General features: G+C 35.1%; 1 protein-coding gene across 3 annotated transcripts in view; it reads right to left on the bottom strand.

Annotated features, from left to right (window-relative positions):
* Positions 1-19,712, bottom strand: part of PLXDC2 (plexin domain containing 2) — a 409,788-nt gene that overhangs the window by 83,128 nt on the left and 306,948 nt on the right. The gene's annotated exons all lie outside the window — the stretch shown is intronic.

Consider the following 19,712-nt stretch of genomic DNA (forward strand, 5'->3'; position numbering starts at 1 on the left):
TGCACAACATAAACTTTCTTCTATAGAACCGTTAGCTGGAGCAGTGGGGAAGCATTTATGGAGTTCTGCGTAACAGGCTACTCCTTAGGTAATCATATTGTTATGGTTGCAAGTGGCAACAAATCACGCCACTGAGGCTCACTGCACCGGGCAGAACACCTGGATGCCCACGCAAAGGTGAGACAGTAGCTATTCTATGTAGTTGGCTTTTCTTTTCCTCATACATATGTATTTTTCATCATCACAACATGTGGATAAAATCTTTTGCAGGTATTTTTCAGATCTTTTTATTTGTTTTGGTTAAATTTTAAAATTTAAGACCTGCAGTCACACAAACTCTTTCCCTATCGTGCAGTAAAAGCTTAGTAACTCAGCGGGTTTGGGGTGTTCAAACCCACACATTCCAAAGAAAGAACTGGCCCTTGCCCAGCTCCTGGGAGATCACTTCTAATCCCCTGGAATATCCTGCCTGATAAAAGTGTCTTTGTATATCTTGGGTCTTGGGCTATGTTAGATCATACTAAGAATATGATTTATGGTGAATGTCTGTTTTTATTCGCCTGGAGCCCCAGGCCATGTTGCATCAGTTTGACCCCTGGGGGCACTGGAGATGAGAGATAAAGTTAGTCAAGCAGAATTTCATACCTACGTGATGGCCCTCAGTAAAAATCCTGGACAACGATGAGCTTGGATAAGCTTCCTTGAGTGGCAATACTTGGTGTGTGTTTTCACAAATAGTTGCTGGGAGAATTATGGGCCAACTCCACTGGGGGAGGATGACTGGAAGCCGTGCCTGGTCACTGTTGGAATCTGCCCTACGTTCCTTCCCTTTGCTGATTTTATTCTGTATCCCTTTGCTGTAATAAATGGCAACCTTGAGCATAACAGCTTTTCTGAGTTCTGTGAGTCCTTGTAGTGAATCAGTGAAGTTGAGCGTGTTCCTGTGGCTCCCTACCAGCGCTACGATTAGGTCATGTCTAAAAGGTCAAATTCAGCGCACTGGGCTGATGAGATTTTGCTCACTCTCACTCTCTTGACTCAAAATCATTTTCTGCCCTCCCTACCTATCCAGCTACAGTTCATTCACTTTTCAAGACCCAGAAATTACTACCCAGAGCCCATTCGGATAAAGCGTCATCACTGCTGTGATCATCTCTCACTTTACTATTTAACTTTTCTCGTTTATATAAAATGTCATGGCTTTATGTCTTATTTACCAAACTTGATTGTGAACATTTTAAAGTTAAGGCCAGTGTTATATTTGATCATACCTAGTATATCTGACATATGATTTCTTTTTCATATTAGAAACTTTAAACATTTTTACCAGTTTATGAAAGTTAAGGATTTGCACTGCCCCTGAATTTTAATATATTAATATATATACTTATATATAATATATATGAATCCATATTAATAAATATTAATCTAAATAGATATTTATTTTTTTCAAAATAAATGGAGGCTTTTTGTCATAGTTTCTTATAGGCTGTTCAACTTTAGTCTTATTTTTCTTATAGTGCTACTTTACAACTTTTTTTTTCACTTGTTTTGCAATGAATCTACACGATGATTTTTTATAAGAATCCCTGCCAGAGATCAGGTACCATGGCATGAATGAGCACAATTTAATTCAAGTGGAATGTGAAAACAGCTCGACTGTCAACAAAAAAGACCATATATATCATTCTGCCCGGACATGATCTGTTAGAGCTCAGCTATTTTATACCTACCATCTGTGTTGAACAAGCTTAAGTGTGGAATAAACATCAGTGTGTGATCTGGCATCCTGAGTTTGAGAGTCCCCAGTTGGTCAAGGCTATCTCTGGTTACCCAAAGAGACTCTGCCGTTTAGAGTCCAATTCCAGATGAATTAGATGGCTGTTGCCTCTTTTTTCTTTTTCTTCCCTTTGAGTTTACTTAAATATTGAAAAGTATACTGACATTCTCTTCTGCAAGATGGGAATATATCGATTTTCTACAAAGAATATATTTTGGGAGCCATCTGACAGGTTATTAAATGCAACAGATAATTTTTAAAATGCAGTTTGTCTTTACTTACTCCATTCTAGATGTATTCAAAGCCAGTGGGAAATAGCTACTTTTAGCTTATATTACAACAAGACAGTACCAAATCTTAAATTTATGAGTCAATTTTATCTTAAATAATTAGTCCCTTAAATTATTACATTAATCCCAGAGAAAAGTACAGAAACACTGCAGTTTGCTTGAGTTGTTAAATAATCTCTCAATTATAGTGTGTGAAATTAGGTTCTACTGAAAACATGTAATTCAATTAACTAATCCATTCATTTATTTATTCACACTGCAGCTTACTAACTGCTAGGGTGGGAAGGACTGAGAATGGCAAAACACAAATAAGGTTTGGTTTGAAAAATTCATACATTTTTGTACCTTACGGTGCCTTAAAAAATTAACACAACAGAACCCTGCCTTTTCAGCATTTTATTTTATAACCCAGTAGTTTAAATAACATCAAAAACCTATTATAAATGAAAGGGTATGTGTGTGTGTGTGTGTGTGCATGTTGTATAAATCATTAAGAAAAGCTACCTTTCTATTATTTCTGAATTCTAAATAAATAAAAAATCACTTTTGAGAACACCTTCCTCTCTCCACTGAGCTGCTGTGTTGTTTTTCTAAAACATCACGACATTAACCATGTCATGCTCCAGAATGTTGATTTCCAGTGCTCTCAGAGAGGCTCTCCTGACCTGGAATCACCTGGTGTTCCTGCTGAAATGCAAATTCCTGGATCTAACTGGATAAGATTCTCCTACAACTTGGGCCCAGTAATTTTCACTGTAAACAGGTGCCCCAGGTGATCCTCACCACACTGAAATGGGAAAACCACTGACCTCCTGTAAGCTATGTCAATACTGCAGGCCCCTTCACACTCCACCAGCTCATCTCCTGCGACTTATTACATCTCCCTGAAAGTGTTGTACTCTTCCAGTCTCTGCCTTTGAACACGCTATTATTACATATGTCTGGAATACCTTCCTTGTCTCTAATTAGTAAACCCAATTCAACTCAAGACTTACCTCCTCCCAGCAGCATTTCCTTTTCCTCTCACCCAGAAGAGTTAGCACACCTTTTTCAATGCCCCTCAATACCAAGTGCTGGTGTTTATTATTACTTGGTTGCTTTCAAGCTTCTTGTACTCACAAGACTTTGGAGGGAACATGGTTCAAATGAAGATTCTGGGCTCAAACTGCTCGAGTTACAATTTTGGCTTGGGCACCAAATAGGTATGTGATCTTAGGCAAATTATTTTTCCTATCTAAGCCGGTTTCCTCATCTATAAAACGAGGCAAGGGAGGGTGGGTAAGGATTAAAAGTAGACTGTTTGTTGTATAGTCAACATTTAGTAAATATCAGCTGTTTTTAATATCTAAGGAATGTCTTTGTAGAATGTATGTAGCAAGGTCGACAACTGTTGAAAATGAGTAAGTAGGACTTCAACTGTATAGATAGGATTTAGAAAACGTTTAGGAATTAATGCTATGTCCCATGTTAACGTGAAATGTGTTTTACACTTAAAGTCCTTTATCATCATATTTGGGAATTAGTATTACAGAATCTTGTGAGAGAAAATCTAAGTTGCTTTCAAATATGGAGCACATCTTTATTCAATATTTATAAATAGAGGTTATGTGGTTTTGTAAATATTCCTTAAGAATTGATTTCAACAGTCTGAGCTCCTAACTACAATAGATTTCCAATGTTTTTATTTTCAAGTTATTCCCTTCTTCTCACTGTTACCTAATTCCAAAACAAATCATTAGAGAGCTCTATTTCAAGTTAATTGTATTATTTTCCACTCAGTTTCAATGGGATGTTGATTTCAAAGCCCTCAGGAGCCATATTAAGTGAACCCCATTTAATAAGGCGGCCTAGAAAAGAATTCTCCTAGCTTGCAGCATCTATTCAATCATGAGATTAAAGCATAAATCTCATCACATCTCTAACTTACCTGTTTTGTGGAAAGGGTTTCAGAAATAAAACTTATTTTGCAAAGGTAATATATACAGATGAAGAAAATAGAGTAAATGTTAAAATATATACACAAGGATTAAAAATGAAGTCCATGTCTTTCTACACAATTGAACATGTGTCATTTCACCAGTGAGATGAAACATCTACAAAAGAAAATTTAGGAGAAAAACTTCACAGAATCCCGAGACCCAGTTAGGAATTAATTTGGAGATCGGGGGTCAGCATGTGTTTTTTGTAAAGAACAAGGTAGTAAATACTTTAGACTTTGTAGGCTATATAGTTTCTGTCCTAACTACTCACCTCTGTGGTTGTCGCTCAAAAGCAGCCACAGACAAATGCATAAAGAAACGGGTGTGGCTGTGTTTCAATAAAACTTTATTTACAAAGCCAGGAAGTGGGTCCAATTTGGCCCACTTGCTGTAGTTTCCTGACCTGTTATCTAAAAATAAAGATCTTTAAAATTCTGAAGACTAGAATACCTCATCAAAGTGTCTGATGATTTAAATGGTCCTTGCAGCCTTGGGTGTACTTATTGGCATGCTATCTTAATGGAAAAATCAATTGCACATTTAGTAGTTTTCTTGCCATCGTCTGCAAAAGTGTGAAAAATGATCCTCCAGCATCAAAAACATGGAAAATTCTTTAAAAAGGAAGTATTTTAGAAGAGAAACAAGTATAATGATAAACATCTGTGATTATAACTAACTAATAACATTTATTTTACCATGAGTCTGGAGCATAAGATATGGGAAAATCAATTTGTTTTGAAATACCGAAAAAATTTCATTGGAAAGGTAGGTCATAAAATGTACAATGCTTATTATAATCATCATTATTATCAATAGAATATTAGAAAAAAATCATATCTCATTTCCCATATGGGGCATGCTTGTTCCTAATTGGCCTCAGGAATGAGATGGATGATTTTACTGCTAAAAACATTTCTCCTAAAATCAAGAAACTTGAGCTTAAAGTTTTTCAGAATTTTCATGCCTGAACCACTCCGTACAAAGAGTTCTGGGAATGACTGGTGAATTTAAGCACACAGCAATCTATTACAGAGACAGCACTATAGGACAAATTATGAAATTTCACATCATTATAATATGCAAGGGTATGCAGCATGTTTTCTTTTAATAAAAGCTCTTGATATTAGTTGTAGCTCAGAATCATAATCCAATGCCAACAAGAATAGTTATCTGCAGAATGCAGGAACTTTGCTTTGGAGATGAGTTTTGGATGGAAAACTGGGGTCAAATCATCTGATATTCAGAACCTTGTCATTTTACAGCTGTGGCATCTTGCAGAGCTGCAGGTTTTATAAAATAAAGGCTTAATTTTTCTTTAGATTTCTAGAATCTAGAGCAGCCCTAATATGTGTTTAAAAGTATAACACCAGGGTCTTTTATCCTTCCAATTCTTTTATCTCATTAAAAAAATTCACATCTTATTTCTCTTTCCTTCCAAACTATTGGTTAAAAAGATTTTTTTTTTAGCTTTTTGGTTTTTATTTCCCCTATCTTTCAATGAAAAATATTTTCAAAAGGGAAATAAATTTTGTAATTGGCTTTCCATGCTGGAGTTCTTTCTTCCTCTGAGTGTCACCTCCTGAATCTGTTTTTAGTTTTGGAATGTGTAAGGTAGGAAAGAATTGATGCTGGGAATGAAGCTATATTATTTAGGCTTATCTGGAAATAAGCTGACCTTTTCAAAAATCATTATGATTAAAAGGCATTACTGATGTTGGCAAAATATCCTCATTTATGCACTGTTAATACTTTAAGGGAATGAAGGACATATGAAAGTAGACTTAAATATGCCATGAAATAGTGATGCATAAAAACAGTCAGTTATACACTGGACAATCCAGTAAACTCATTTTAGGGCCAAATAATTAGTAATAGGCTAGCGCTGTGAACTTTCAGCATGTTTTAATCAGGGAGAGGCTGACTCTACCCAGATTATTAGATATCTGAGTACTTATTTTATACCTACAAAAAAAAGTTTCTTGAAATACTACTTAGAAAAGGCAAGAGAATGAAGTATTCACCCATATGGAAACAGTTAAAAGCTATTTGATTCAAAAGACTTGGACTGACTTGTTGCAATACTAATCTCACAGTAAAATTCAATTGTTATCTTTGCTCTACCTAACTTTTACGTGCTGCTAGTGAATACTGAAATATGGCTCAGGGAATTTTAAATGATGCAAGTTTGGCTGTGTATTGACTTAAATAATCCTTCATTACAGAGCATCATATAATCTCTGTATTCACAAGTTTAAGCCTGATGTTTGGACACTGTGGTTGTTATTTTTTAAAAACCAGCAGTAGATGAAATAGTTAAATCTGAATTCCTCAACGACTTCCAGCTTTGTGCTGATTCACCTGCATGAGGGGATGTGACTGCATTAGCAATACGAAGTAGGCAATTTCAGAAATCTTCAATTCTATCAAAAACCAGATTACTCCAATGTAGTTTCTCAAACTTTTTGAAGTAAACCATATCAAGAAACATAGTTAACATCAAGTGTTTAGACATTTACAGATCTGGTTATGTGTGTATGGTTGTGTGTTTGTGTATGCTGAAACTAAATATTTATTGTGATGTTTCTTTTTTTTCTCTAAACATACAAATAAAGCACAGAGATATTTGTATTCCATTCTGTTTCATTAACAAAAATGCTGGTTGCAACCCACTGGGTAATTGATAGCATGACCCTCCTGAATTGCAACCCTCAGTTTGAATAATACTATCCTAATAGTTTAAAATTTTAATCATATTTATGCTTTAAATAGTATTTCCTGGTTTGTAAAATAATCATTTTAATAGAAAATTACAGAAAAGTATAAAAACAGAAATTAAAGTAGATAATATCCCAATGCTAAGATATTGTTAGTTTTATTTTCCAACCAATCTTTATTTAACATATAATTATATATACTTATGTATTAATCAAATTGGAATCATAACATGTGATAACACTTTTCTACAGTTAATATGATAATCTGGGCATTTTTCCATGTCCATAAATATCCCTTGAGAGTTAATTTTTAATGACAGCATATACTTTATTATATGGCTTGATAAAAATTTTATTGTATGCTATATAGGAAAGTTGTTAAAAGAGTAAATTCTGTGAGTTATCATAAAAGAAAAATTTTTTCCTTTTTTTCTTTCCTTTTTTTGTATCTATATGAGAAGATGGGTGTTAGCTTAACCTACTGTGGTAACCATTTCACAATATATGTAAATCAAACTATCATGCTAGAAGCCTTAAAATTATTTGGTGATGTATGTCTATTATTTCTCAATAAAACTAGAAAAAATTATTCAACTTTTATATGAGCACACGTAGGTTATTTTAACCCTTATAAAAATACATACCACCATTCTTTTTGCAACTTGATGGATTAAAAGTGACAGTCATGCTTTAATTAGCATTTCTTTATTACAGGTGAGGTGAAATGTTAAGCCATGTTTATTGACAATTCGTATGTCTGTCTATATCTTTGAGTGTATATTCATTTCTTTTACTCATTTTATTCAATTGGGCTATTCTTTTTTTATAGTGTGTCTATAAAATAAGGCATTAAATTTCTGTTAAATATATCATCTGTCTGTAATTTGCCATTCAATTCTAAATGATTTTTTTTTTGCCATACAGTGGTTTGTATCTTTACACTGTGAAGTTTTTCAACATTTTCTTCAAAGATTCCTTTCTTTGCCTTTTGCTCAGAGAGGCCTCCGTTACATTGGCATTAAGTAAAATTTGCCATAATCTCTCCTAGTTAGTTCATTATTTCATTCTTTACTTTCAATTCTTTAATCTACTCTAAATTTATTGTGGTATATGGCATGATGTTAGAACCAAACCTAAAGAGACAAATTTTATTCAGATTGATGGCTAAGAGTCCCAGGATCTCTTAACCGTCCTTGAATAAGAGATCTTTATCCATCGTTTGGAATTGCATGTTTAATCACATAATAAACTCATATGCTAAGGCCTATTTCTGAAATTGTATAATCTTCCATTGATGGCCTTGTTTCTTCTTGTACAATTCCTATAATGATTTCATTATTACAGTTTTATCTAATGATTTATCTAAACTTAGTTTAAGTCTGCCTTAATTGAACTTATTTTATAATATTTTCTTGAGTTGTCTCACTCTTTATTCTCCTCTGTGATTTTTATAATTATATTCTGATGTCCAAATAATAATGTTATTGATGGAATTGATGTGGAAATAATTGACATCTTAATATATTCTAGCTTTCCATCCATTAAAATGTTTATTCAGGTGTTCTTTTAAGTGCCTCATCAAATTTTCATTATTTTCTTTATATGGAACCTATACATTATTAAGTTTGTTAGTAACTATTTTATCTATTTTTGCTATAGTTAAGGAGCTTTAACCATTGCATTTTCTAAATGGTTATTTCTGACATGGAAAGCTACTGACTTCTGTGTATTTTGTATCTGATTCCTTTACTTACAAATAATAACTTTGCTTCTCCTTTCCAATAGTCATGTCTCTTATTTGTTTCTTTTCTCTGTGTGTTAACCAGAGTTATAGAATTCTGGTACATAATAGTGGTAATCATACCCATGCCTTCTTCCTTATTTTAATGGGAATGTCTCAGGGGCATTAATGTTTAGTATATTTTTTCCACTGTTTGAAATAATATTTGTTATCATGTTAATATGCATATTTCTATTTCAGTCTGTTAACATTTTTACTTAGAAAAAAGTTGGATTTTATTAAATATATTCCCATCTATCAAGATGACTAAATGATTTTCAATACCAGTGCTATAAATGGCATTAATAGATTTCTTTAAACCAAACCATGTTTGCATTCATGGAATAAATACATTATTTGGCCATGTTTTAATTAGTTTGACTTTGTTAACTATAATGCAATATCTCTATGAATAATCTATAGCTAACATCCTACATAACGATGAAAGACTGAATGTTTTTCTCCTAAAATTAGAAACAAGACAAAATGGCTACTCTCACTACTTCTAATCAGCATCGTACTGTACAGTTTGAAGAGGCAAAGTTAGAACCCAAGAAAGTGAAGCTTTGGCAAAATAATCAAATCATTAACAGCTTCCTGCCTCTCATCTTCCTTGTATAAATGTAAAGTAAAATAAGTCAATTCATAGCTTGATTAAGTGGCAAAAACAAGGCAGCCACAGCAGACTTTAGAAGAATTACTGAACTGCTGAGACTTACAACAACCCTCATTAGAGATACAAAGTAATATTTGTTATGATGTTGGAAAGCTGAAAAGCTAATGACTTCAATACTACAATGACAAAGTCAGCTAGAACCAAAAGGATACCTTAGGGTTTAATGTTCAGAGATAAGTGGGTAAACTTTTTGAGTAGGTGGAAATCATAAGCTACTAAAAAGACAAAAATTGCAGGTATTCTGCTTTTTGAGACACTGGGATTAGTATGTATCACCAAACGAAACCAGACATCTCTGGTCATTGAGCCATCTGTCAATATGGTCAGCTTAAGAAATGATCTGCTCTAGGATTTCCAGAAGAGGGTAGCCGCTGGGTCTTAGGTGAAACTGAGACACAAACAACAACAAAGACTCAGCATTTTCATTTGCTTTCTACCAACTCCTTTTCAAATTTCTAACATACTTAGTTTGCTTGCCTTCTGTTTTATTGAAGCCCCTTTTACCATTCCGTCTGACTCACCTCTTCTATGAGACTTAACCCAGGCTGTGCTCCCAGGGAAGGGTCCTCTCATGGAGGATTATCCTTCTCCCAAGTGCAACCTCCACTCAAGATTACAGTGCCCAGCTTGAGAATAGAATATTTACTGTATGATAAAAGTTATACAATTAGAGATGAATACAAAGTCTTCAGTTTACCAAAGGCTATTACCATTTAAAATCAAACTTGTTATCCCAACTGTACGAAGAAAATATTCCTTCACTGACTGATCTTAAATATGGCTTTGGCAACTTGCCAGAATCTGGCTGAAAACACATTTTTAACAGTTTCGCTTCTTATTTATGAAAGATTTCAACTCCTTTAGAAACACCATAATTCTTCAAAGAGCATATATGGTAATCTGAGGCTGAGGTATGGTAATTGAAGGCAGACTATTACAATTAAATAGCTCATTTTGTTTCTTCAAATTATATACACATGAATAAGATGTTACATAGTTTTTATCTTAGAAAAAGGAAGATTATATTTATTGGTAATTATTCCTAACAGCAAAACTAATCATTTTTGTAGCTTTTAGAATATTTGTGTAAAGTGAGTATTCCATTTAAAAAACAATGGTCTTTTCCCAACTAAGCGTGCAACTTCTGGAGTCCTGTATTTGGGCAGCATTCTAATACATTCTGAAGAATTTGGGAGCACAGCACATTGTATCACATTAGAAAAGAGAACTCCCCTTGCCACACTCAACTCCCTTTCTGAATTAGGGCACTAGGAGCAATGGAGTCTCTAGACTTAAATTAATAATTAACTTTATTAATAATTTCAACATGCTTTTGGGGCACTGCCAGGGAAAAACAAAACAAAACATCATCTCACTTACAATGAGTATAATGAGGAAAAGAAAAGGAAGGAAGTGGAGGTTATTGATGTCGTTCGATCATGTAGTAGTTGACACGTGTTCAATAACTGTCAGTTATGTAATTCTCACCCAAATCTGGCAGTATTCCTTACATTTATTCCCATTTGACAACTGCAAAAAATTGAGGCTGAATTATTTAGTGGAAAGAGCATGAGCTTCAGAATTGCAAACATAAAATTAGGTTCAGGTCTTGACTTGGCCATTGATTGATTGTGATCCACCTCCAAGTTATTATTGGAGATTATGGGGTGAGATCTATGGCGAGTTATTGTTGGAGATTGTTTCTGTAAATTGGAGATTGTAAAATCTACCTTCACTGGGTGAGGATTAAATGAGATAATATAGATGAAGTACCCTTCCAGTGTTTGACATAGTGAGTGCTCAATAAATATAAGTCATTTTATGCTTTCTTACCATCCATAGCACCTAGCACAGGTCAAAAAATGCCTATTGGGAAAAAAACATATTGTAACCTAACCAGTTATTGATATAACTGAAAATCTATAAAATATCCTTCAAGTACTGACCCAGCTTCTTTAGCCACAAAAGTTAGGTATATAAAACAAAGAGAAGAAATCTTTTCTTTTTGATGAATGAATTCTTCCAGAATCTAAAAATTCCTTGCCCAGCATTCAACTTTGTTATTTTGGTAGACCAGAAGTGAGAGTTGAGTCCTCAGGGAAAGAAAAAAAAAATTCTTCCTCATGGCTGTGAGCCATGGAAGCAAACACCCAGTTATAAATAAAACCCCTGGACATTTCCGGATTCTGATTTTTGACACCCTTTCTTAAAACTTCTTGATTTCAGACCAAATATTATACTTAAATGGCACTTTCAAATGCATAGAAGTGGACAGAAAGAGCAGTGACTTTTACTTTGCTGTTGGCTCCAGAAAAGGAACATAAAGTCTTGCAGGATTAGGTGTGCCATGCCTCTGTAAAATGCTATCCTTCTGCCAGTAAATTTTTATTCCATGCTGCTCAGAGATTAATGGCTCCTGGTCTTTCAGAGCTGTCTGTCTTCCTCAGGAATATCAACGTTGCGTGAATCAACTCACCTCTGTTCTGCCAAGATAGCAAAGTCGGGCTTGGGTAAGGAACCAGAAATCCCTTCGAGGAGATGATTATCTGTCTCATCAAAGAAAGGTCTGTATCCCAATTTAATTATTTTTTACTATAAAAAGTTTCAGAATTTTACTTGGAATGCTGAGATTTATAGAGAAACAGATAAGATGGTATTTCTAGTTTCGCAGAGAACCATAGGATGAACTTTTCTTTAACCTTGTTTACCATTTGGGAAAGTACTATAAGGGAATAAAGGTGACATTTGTCATCATCTGTCCAGGAACAGGAACCAGTAAACTGTCCCAGACAAATCAATCTCTCTCTCCCCCTCCTCTCTGCCTCCACCACCACTCCTTAAGAGATAAAGTGTTTCTAATCACAGCGCATTTGGGTCCTCACAAATGATCTGTAGAAAGAATGGGTGAAATAGGAAGATTAGTATTTTAAACTAGGAAAACCTGTTATTAATCACGGATTTTTAAGCTCTGTCCGGAGTTCAGGGTTTAGTTTTGCAGAGGCCTTCAATGACTGCTGTAGTGAGTGAGGAGGAGATGGGAGGGCCTGGCTATGAACCCGCTATAAGATACAATTTTATCCGTTTTGTATTTGAAGTTTCCGTTTTTCAAAAATGTTTCTCCTGCTTAAGAAGAAAAAGTTTGAAAACCATTTTATTAAATCATTTGTATACCTCATCCCATTAATTAATCTAGGCCTGTTATCATTATATTTTACAATGTAATTAAATCTTTTAGACAAGTACTATGAGCTCATTTAAAATATGGTAATATAAGTTTAACAGGGCACTCCAAGAAGAGAAGCAACTTTTTCTCTCTGTATGTCCCTAGAAGATGTAATTTAAGGCATTTTAATGCCAGACAATAATACCTGAGTGAATCTTATAATGACCAGCAGAACACTGTCTTTTAAAAGATATTTGCTTAATGATTTTTGATAGTGCACTTCTATTTCCTTCAAGAGATATTATACTTGTGAGATAACTTTTCTAAGATCCAAGTTAAATTAGAGTATCTCTCATACATGTGTGGTAGTCCATATTTGTTTACATTAATCATTCAGACTTGAAAATAGTCATTGCTCCATTTCATCAATTTATTTGCTCAAGGAACATATTTCTCCATGTATATCTTCGGCTCATGGGAAACTCAGCTTTATCTTCTAAAGTCTTAAGAGTGATTATTCCAAGTAGAAGTACATTGATTTCGGTGGAAACACTTCCAAGATTTCTAGAATTTGTTGCAATGTTATATAGGACGATTTCCTTATTATTTTAAAACTGCATGTTTAAGTATTTTGAAATATATCCCTATCTATCTATCTATCTACATTTGAGTTCAATTTGCCTCTTGAAGTCTAGATTGTAATATCAATGCTTAAAAAAATAATACGTATAATTTTGTAGTGGCTTTTAGTATACATAAAGCTTTGTTTTCTTTTCTTTTTTTTTTTTTTTTGTGGTACGCGGGCCTCTCACTGTTGTGGCCTCTCCCGTTGCGGGGCACAGGCTCCGGACGCGCAGGCTCAGCGGCCATGGCTCACGGGCCAAGCCGCTCTGCGGCATGTGGGATCCTCCCGGACAGGGGCACGAACCCATGTCCCCTGCATCGGCAGGCGGACTCTCAACCACTGCGCCACCAGGGAAGCCCAAATCTTTGTTTTCTTTTAAAACTTTTATTATTTTTTCTTCATTATAAATCTGTGAACTCACCTGGAAGGGTCTGTTTCTAAGACTATACCAAGCCCAGGTCCTTATGTAGATTACCAACAATGTATTAGTAAATACATTCCACTTTAAGAAATGATTCCGGTCATAAAAGAGTGTTCTGCTTCCTTATTTCCTTCCTTTATTCTATATCAGATTTGTCAGGCATATAAAATATCAAATTACTAAATGCTAATTCTATTAGAGTTTTATGCAGCTCATGTGTACAAATGTTCTATGTCCCATTGAAGGCAGCAAAAAGAAGGATTTCAAGAATTTGAGTGTGAAGCAATTTTCTGCTTCATAAAATACAGTTAGTGTCACCTTATGTTAACAGAAGCATTCTTGGATGTGTAGATTTTTCTTCAGATTTGCTTTCAATGAAACTGACTTAGTATTCCAGAGCACCCCTTTAACCCAGATCGAAAAAATATTTATAGCAAAAGCTATATAAGCATATGGAGAATGGATATCTAGATCTGAATCTTCATGTTAATTGTTCAGAAGACCCATTAATTCAACCTTCTCAAAATCTTCTTTATTATTCATTTTCAAACACTATTATATTAATTTGACCTGGTCCTTCATTTGCTGTTTGTCATTTCCTTAGGTGATAACTATTAGAATCACTTCATTTATCCCAGCGTCACTGTCTACTTCATTAAACCCTTCGAAACCAGACAGTCAATATTTTCTTCCAAAATAATTTATTGTGAATACATATTTTACTTTTTCTTCTGATTAATCAACATATTTGTTATATGTTTTCCATTTGTCTGGCAAACTTTTCCTGTAAACGGCCAGATAGTAAATACTTCAGGCCTGTGGGTCTTGTGATCGCTGTCAGAGGAATTCCTTTATGGAGAATAATTGAACTTAACCTAGGAATTCTAGCTATGCCTTAGATCCTGAACATACAAATGCAGTTAAAACTTAGACAATAGCAAGGATTTCCATAATGGTGTTAGGTAGGGTGACCATATAATTAACTTATAGGGCGAACCACTACACTTTTGAGAGAGAAAGAAATAGGGCATAGGGACCATAGGCGTAAAGCAGACCTGTGGTGAGAAAACTGGGCATATGGCATTTAGGCCATGAATCTGATCCTTACACTTCACAGACATTTCTAGTTAAAAATTCTGTGCTCAACTTCCGTAAGTCTTTCTAGTCAAGTTTTCTAGTATATTTCTCTCCTACCATGTTCACTGTATTTTAGACAATCTAGGTTTATGCTTGCATACAACAATTTAAGTCTCTGAGGTATTTTATGCCCCTTCCTCTGAAATATGACATAAAGGATTATTCTCTTTTGTCATAGACTGAGAATATAGGTCCATTTCAGCTCCATCTTCTGATATATGAGTAGAAAACACACGCAAAAAGCAATACAGGACTAACTCTCCTATATGAAATAAACTTTTTTTTTTTTTTTTTGCAGTACGCAGGCTTCTCACTGCTGTGGCCTCTCCCATTGCGGAGCACAGGATCCGGACGCACAGGCTCAGCAGCCATGGCTCACGGGCCCAGCCGCTCCGCGGCATATGGGATCTTCCCGGACCGGGGCACAAACCCGCGTCCCCTGCATCGGCAGGCGGACTCTCAACCACAGCGCCACCAGGGAAGCCCCTGAAATAAACTCTTTATATGCCATTTTTGCTGCATGAAATCTTAATAGATAATTCACAAATCTTTTTTTCCCTTGAGAATTCTACCTTTGTGCTATTACTTTCTCTAATTCACAGTTTTTACTTTTTTCATGAGGACTCTAGCTTGCCAGTTATGCACTCTGCACAAATATAACCTCGATTATTATTAAACAAAACTTTATATGTATCTTTTACAACAAACCTTTCAGATAAGCTTTCAGTGGAGGTTAGTGTAAATATGTTAATAAACCCCCTAAAGTAGGTAAGGGGAGGGACATCTGCTTTGGATTGCTCATCCAGTGCATGAACATTCTTAGCAAGACCACATGTGCTAAGAGAAGGCATAAAAACCTAATAGAGAAATTCCAACCCTAGCATTTATTTTTCCCTTCATCTCTCCAACCACCCATCCATCAAAAATTTTTATTTTTTTAACATCTTTATTGGAGAATAATTGCTTTACAATGGTATGTTAGTTTCTGCTTTATAACAAAGTGAATCAGCTATACATATACATATATCCCCATATCCCCTCCCTCTTGTGTCTCCCTCACACCCTTCCTATCCCAGCCCTCTATGTGGACACAAGGCACCGAGCTGATCACCCTGTGCTATGCAGCTGCTTCCCACTAGCTATCTATTTTACGTTTGGTAGTGTGTATATGTCCATGCCACTCTATCACTTCGTCCCAGCTTACCCTTCCCCCTCCCCACGTCCTCAAGTCCATTCTCTACATCTGAGTCTTTATTCCTGTCCTGCCCCTAGGTTCTTCAGAACATTTTTTTATTTTTAGATTCCATATATATGTGTTAGCATATGGTATTTGTTTTTCTCTTTCTGACTTACTTCATTCTGTATGACAGTCACTAGGTCCATCCACCTCACTACAAATAACTCAGTTTCGTTTCTTTTTATGGCTGAGTAATATTCCATTGTACATATGTGCCATATCTTCTTCATCCATTCATCTGTTGATGGACACTTAGGTTTCTTCCATGTCCTGGCTATTGTAAATAGAGCTGCAATGAACATTGTGGTACATGAGACTTTTTGAATTATGGTTTTCTCAGGGTATATGCTCAGGAGTGGATTGCTGGGTCGTATGGTAGTTCTATTTTTAGCTTTTTAAGGAAACTCCATACTGTTCTCCATAATGGCTGTATCAATTTACATTCCCACCAAAAGAGCAAGAAGGTACCCTTTTCTCCACACCCTCTCCAGCATCTATTGTTTGTGGATTTTTTGATGATGGCCATTCTGACCAGTGTGAGGTGATACCTCATTGGAGTTTTGATTTGCATTTCTCTAATGATTAGTGATGTTGAGCATCTGTTCATGTGTTTGTTGGCAATTTGTATATTGGAGAAAGGTCTGTTTAGGTCTTCCACCCATTTTTGGATTGGGTTGTTTGTTTTTTGATATTGAGCTGCATAAGTTGCTTGTAAATTTTGGAGATTAATCCTTTGTCAGTTGCTTCATTCACAAATATTTTCTCCCATTCTGAGGGTTGTCTTTTCATCTTGTTTATGGTTTCCTTTGCTGTGCAAAAGCTTTTAAGTTTCATTAGGTCCCATTTGTTTATTTTTGTTTTTTTTCCCATTTCTCTAGGAGGTGGGTCAAAAAGGATCTTGCTGTGATTTATATCATGGAATGTTCTGCCTATGTTTTTCTCTGAGTTTTATAGTGCATGGCCTTACATTTAGGTCTCTAATCCATTTGAGTTTATTTTTGTGTATGGTGTTAGGTAGTATTCTAATTTCATTCTTTTACATGTAGCTGTCCAGTCTCCCAGTAACACTTATTGAAGAGGCTATCTTTTCTCCATTGTATATTCTTGCCTCCTTTATCAAAGGTAAGGTGACCATATGTGCGTGGGTTTATCTCTGGGCTTTCTATTCTGTTCCATTGATATATATTTCTGGTTTTGTGCCAGTACCATACTCTCTTGATTACTGTAGCTTTGTAGTATAGTCTGAAGTCCAGGAGCCTGATTCCTCCAGCTCCATTTTTCTTACTCAAGATTGCTTTGGCTATTTGGGATCTTTTTTGTTTCCATACAAATTGTGAAATTTTTTGTTCTAGTTCTGTGAAAAAGGACAGTCGTAGTTTGATAGGGATTGCACTGAATCTGTAGATTGCTTTGGGGAGTACAGACATTTTCACAATGTTGATTCTTCCAATCCAAGAACATGGTATATGTCTCCATCTGTTTGTATCATCTTTAATTTCTTTCATCAGTGTCTTATAGTTTTCTGCATATAGGTCTTTTGTCTCCTTAGGTAGGTTTATTCCTAGGTATTTTATTCTTTCTGTTGCAATGGTAAATGGGAGTGTTTCCTTAATTTCTCTTTCAGATTTCTCATCATTGGTGTATAGGAATGCAAGAGATTTCTGTCATTAATTTTGTATCCTGCTACTTTACCAAATGCATTGAATAGCTCTAGTAGTTTTCTGGTAGCATCTTTAGGATTCTCTGTTTATAGTATCATGTCATCTGCAAACAGTGCCAGCTTTACTTCAGCTTTTCTGATTTGGATTCCTTTTATTTCTTTTTCTTCTCTGATTGCTGTGGCTAAAACTTCCAAAACTATGTTGAAAAATAGTGGTAAGAGTAGGCAACCTTGTTTTGGTCCTGATCTTAGTGGAAATGATTTCAATTCTTCACCATTGAGAACAATGTTGGCTGTGGGTTTGTCATACATGGTCTTTATTATGTTGAGGTAAGTTCCCTCTATGCCTACTTTCTGGAGGCTTTTTATCATAAATGGTGTTGAATTTTGTCGAAAGCTTTTTCTGCATCTATTGAGATGATCATATGGCTTTTCTCTTTCAATTTGTTAATATGGTTTATCACATTGATTGATTTGGGTATATTGAAGAATCCTTGCATTCCTGGGATAAGCCCCACTTGATCATGGTGTATGATCCTTTTAATGTGCTGTTGGATTCTGTTTGCTAGTATTTTGTTGAGGATTTTTACATCTATGTTCATCAGTGATATTGGTCTGTAGTTTTGATTCCAATAGAATTTCAATTCTATTGATTTGAGTCTTCTTTTTTTTTCTTGGTGAGTCTGCTTAGTGGTTTATCAATTTTGTTTATCTTCTCAAAGAACCAGCTTTTAGTTTTATTGATCATTGCTATTGTTTCCTTCATTTCTTTTTCATTTATTTCTCATCTGATCTTTATGATTTCTTTCCTTCTGCTAACTTTGGGTTTTGTTTGTTCTTCTTTCTCTAATTGCTTTAGGTGTAAGGTTAGGTTGTTTATTTGAGATGTTTCTTGTTTCTTGAGGTAGGATTGTATTGCTATAAACTTCCTTCTGAGAACTGCGTTTCCTGCATCCCATAGGTTTGGGGTCATCGTGTTTTCATTGTCATTTGTTTGTATGTATTTTTTGATTTCCTCTTTGATTTCTTCAGTGATCTCTTGGTTATGTAGTAGTGTATTGTGTAGCCTCCATGTGTTTGTATTTTTTTTACAGTTTTTTTCCTGTACATGATATCTAGTCTCATAGAGTTGTGGTTGGAAAAGATACTTGATATGATTTCAACTTTCTTAAATTTACCAACGCTTGATTTGTGACCCAAGATATGATGTATCCTGGAGAATGTTCCATGAGCATTTGAGAAGAAAGTGTAATCTGCTGTTTTGGGATGGAATGTCCTATAAATATCAATTAAATCTATCTGGTCTATTGTGTCATTTAAAGCTTCTGTTTCCTTATTTATTTTCATTTTGGTTTATCTGTCCATTAGTGAAAATGGGGTGTTAAAGTCCCCTACTATTATTGTGTTACTGTTGATTTTTCCTTTTATGGCTGTTAGCATTTGCCTTATGTATTGAGGTGCTCCTGTGTTGGGTGCATAAATATTTACACTTGTTATATCTTCTTCTTGGATTGATCCTTTGATCATTATGTAGTGTCCTTCTTTATCTCTTGTAATAGTCTTTATTTTAAAGTCTATTTTGTCCGATATGAGAATTGCTACTCCAGCTTTCTTTTGATTTCCATTTGTGTGGAATATCTTTTTCCATGCCTTCACTTTCAGTCTGTATGTGTCCCTAGGTCTGAAGTGGGTCTCTTGTAGACAGCATATATATGGGTCTTATTTGTGTATCCATTCAGCCAGTCTATGTCTTTTGGTTGGGGCATTTAATCCATTTATATTTAAGGTAATTATCAATATGTATATTCCTATTACAATTTTCTTAACCGTTTTGGGTTTGTTACTGTAGGTCTTTTCCTTCTCTTGTGTTTCCTGCCTAGAGAAGTTCGTTTAGCATTTGTTGTAAAGCTGGTTTGGTGGTGCTGAATTCTCTTAGCTTTTGCTTGTCTGTAAAGGTTTTAATTTCTCTGTCGAATCTGAATGAGATCCTTGCTTGGTAAAGTAATCTTGGTTGTAGGTTTTTCCCTTTCATCACTTTAAATATGTCCTGTCACTCCCTTTTGGCTTGCAGAGTTTCTGCTGAAACATCAGCTGTTAACCTATGGGGATTCCCTTGTATGTAATTTTTTGCTTTTCCCTTGCTGCTTTTAATATTTTTTCTTTGTATTTAATTTTTGATAGTTTAATTACTATGTGACTTGCTGTGTTTCTCCTTGGATTTATCCTATATGGGATGCTCTGCACTTCCTG

The sequence above is a fragment of the Mesoplodon bidens genome, assembly GCF_964165515.1.
Source record: "Mesoplodon bidens genome assembly, chromosome: 3".
Taxonomy (NCBI): domain Eukaryota; kingdom Metazoa; phylum Chordata; class Mammalia; order Artiodactyla; family Ziphiidae; genus Mesoplodon; species Mesoplodon bidens.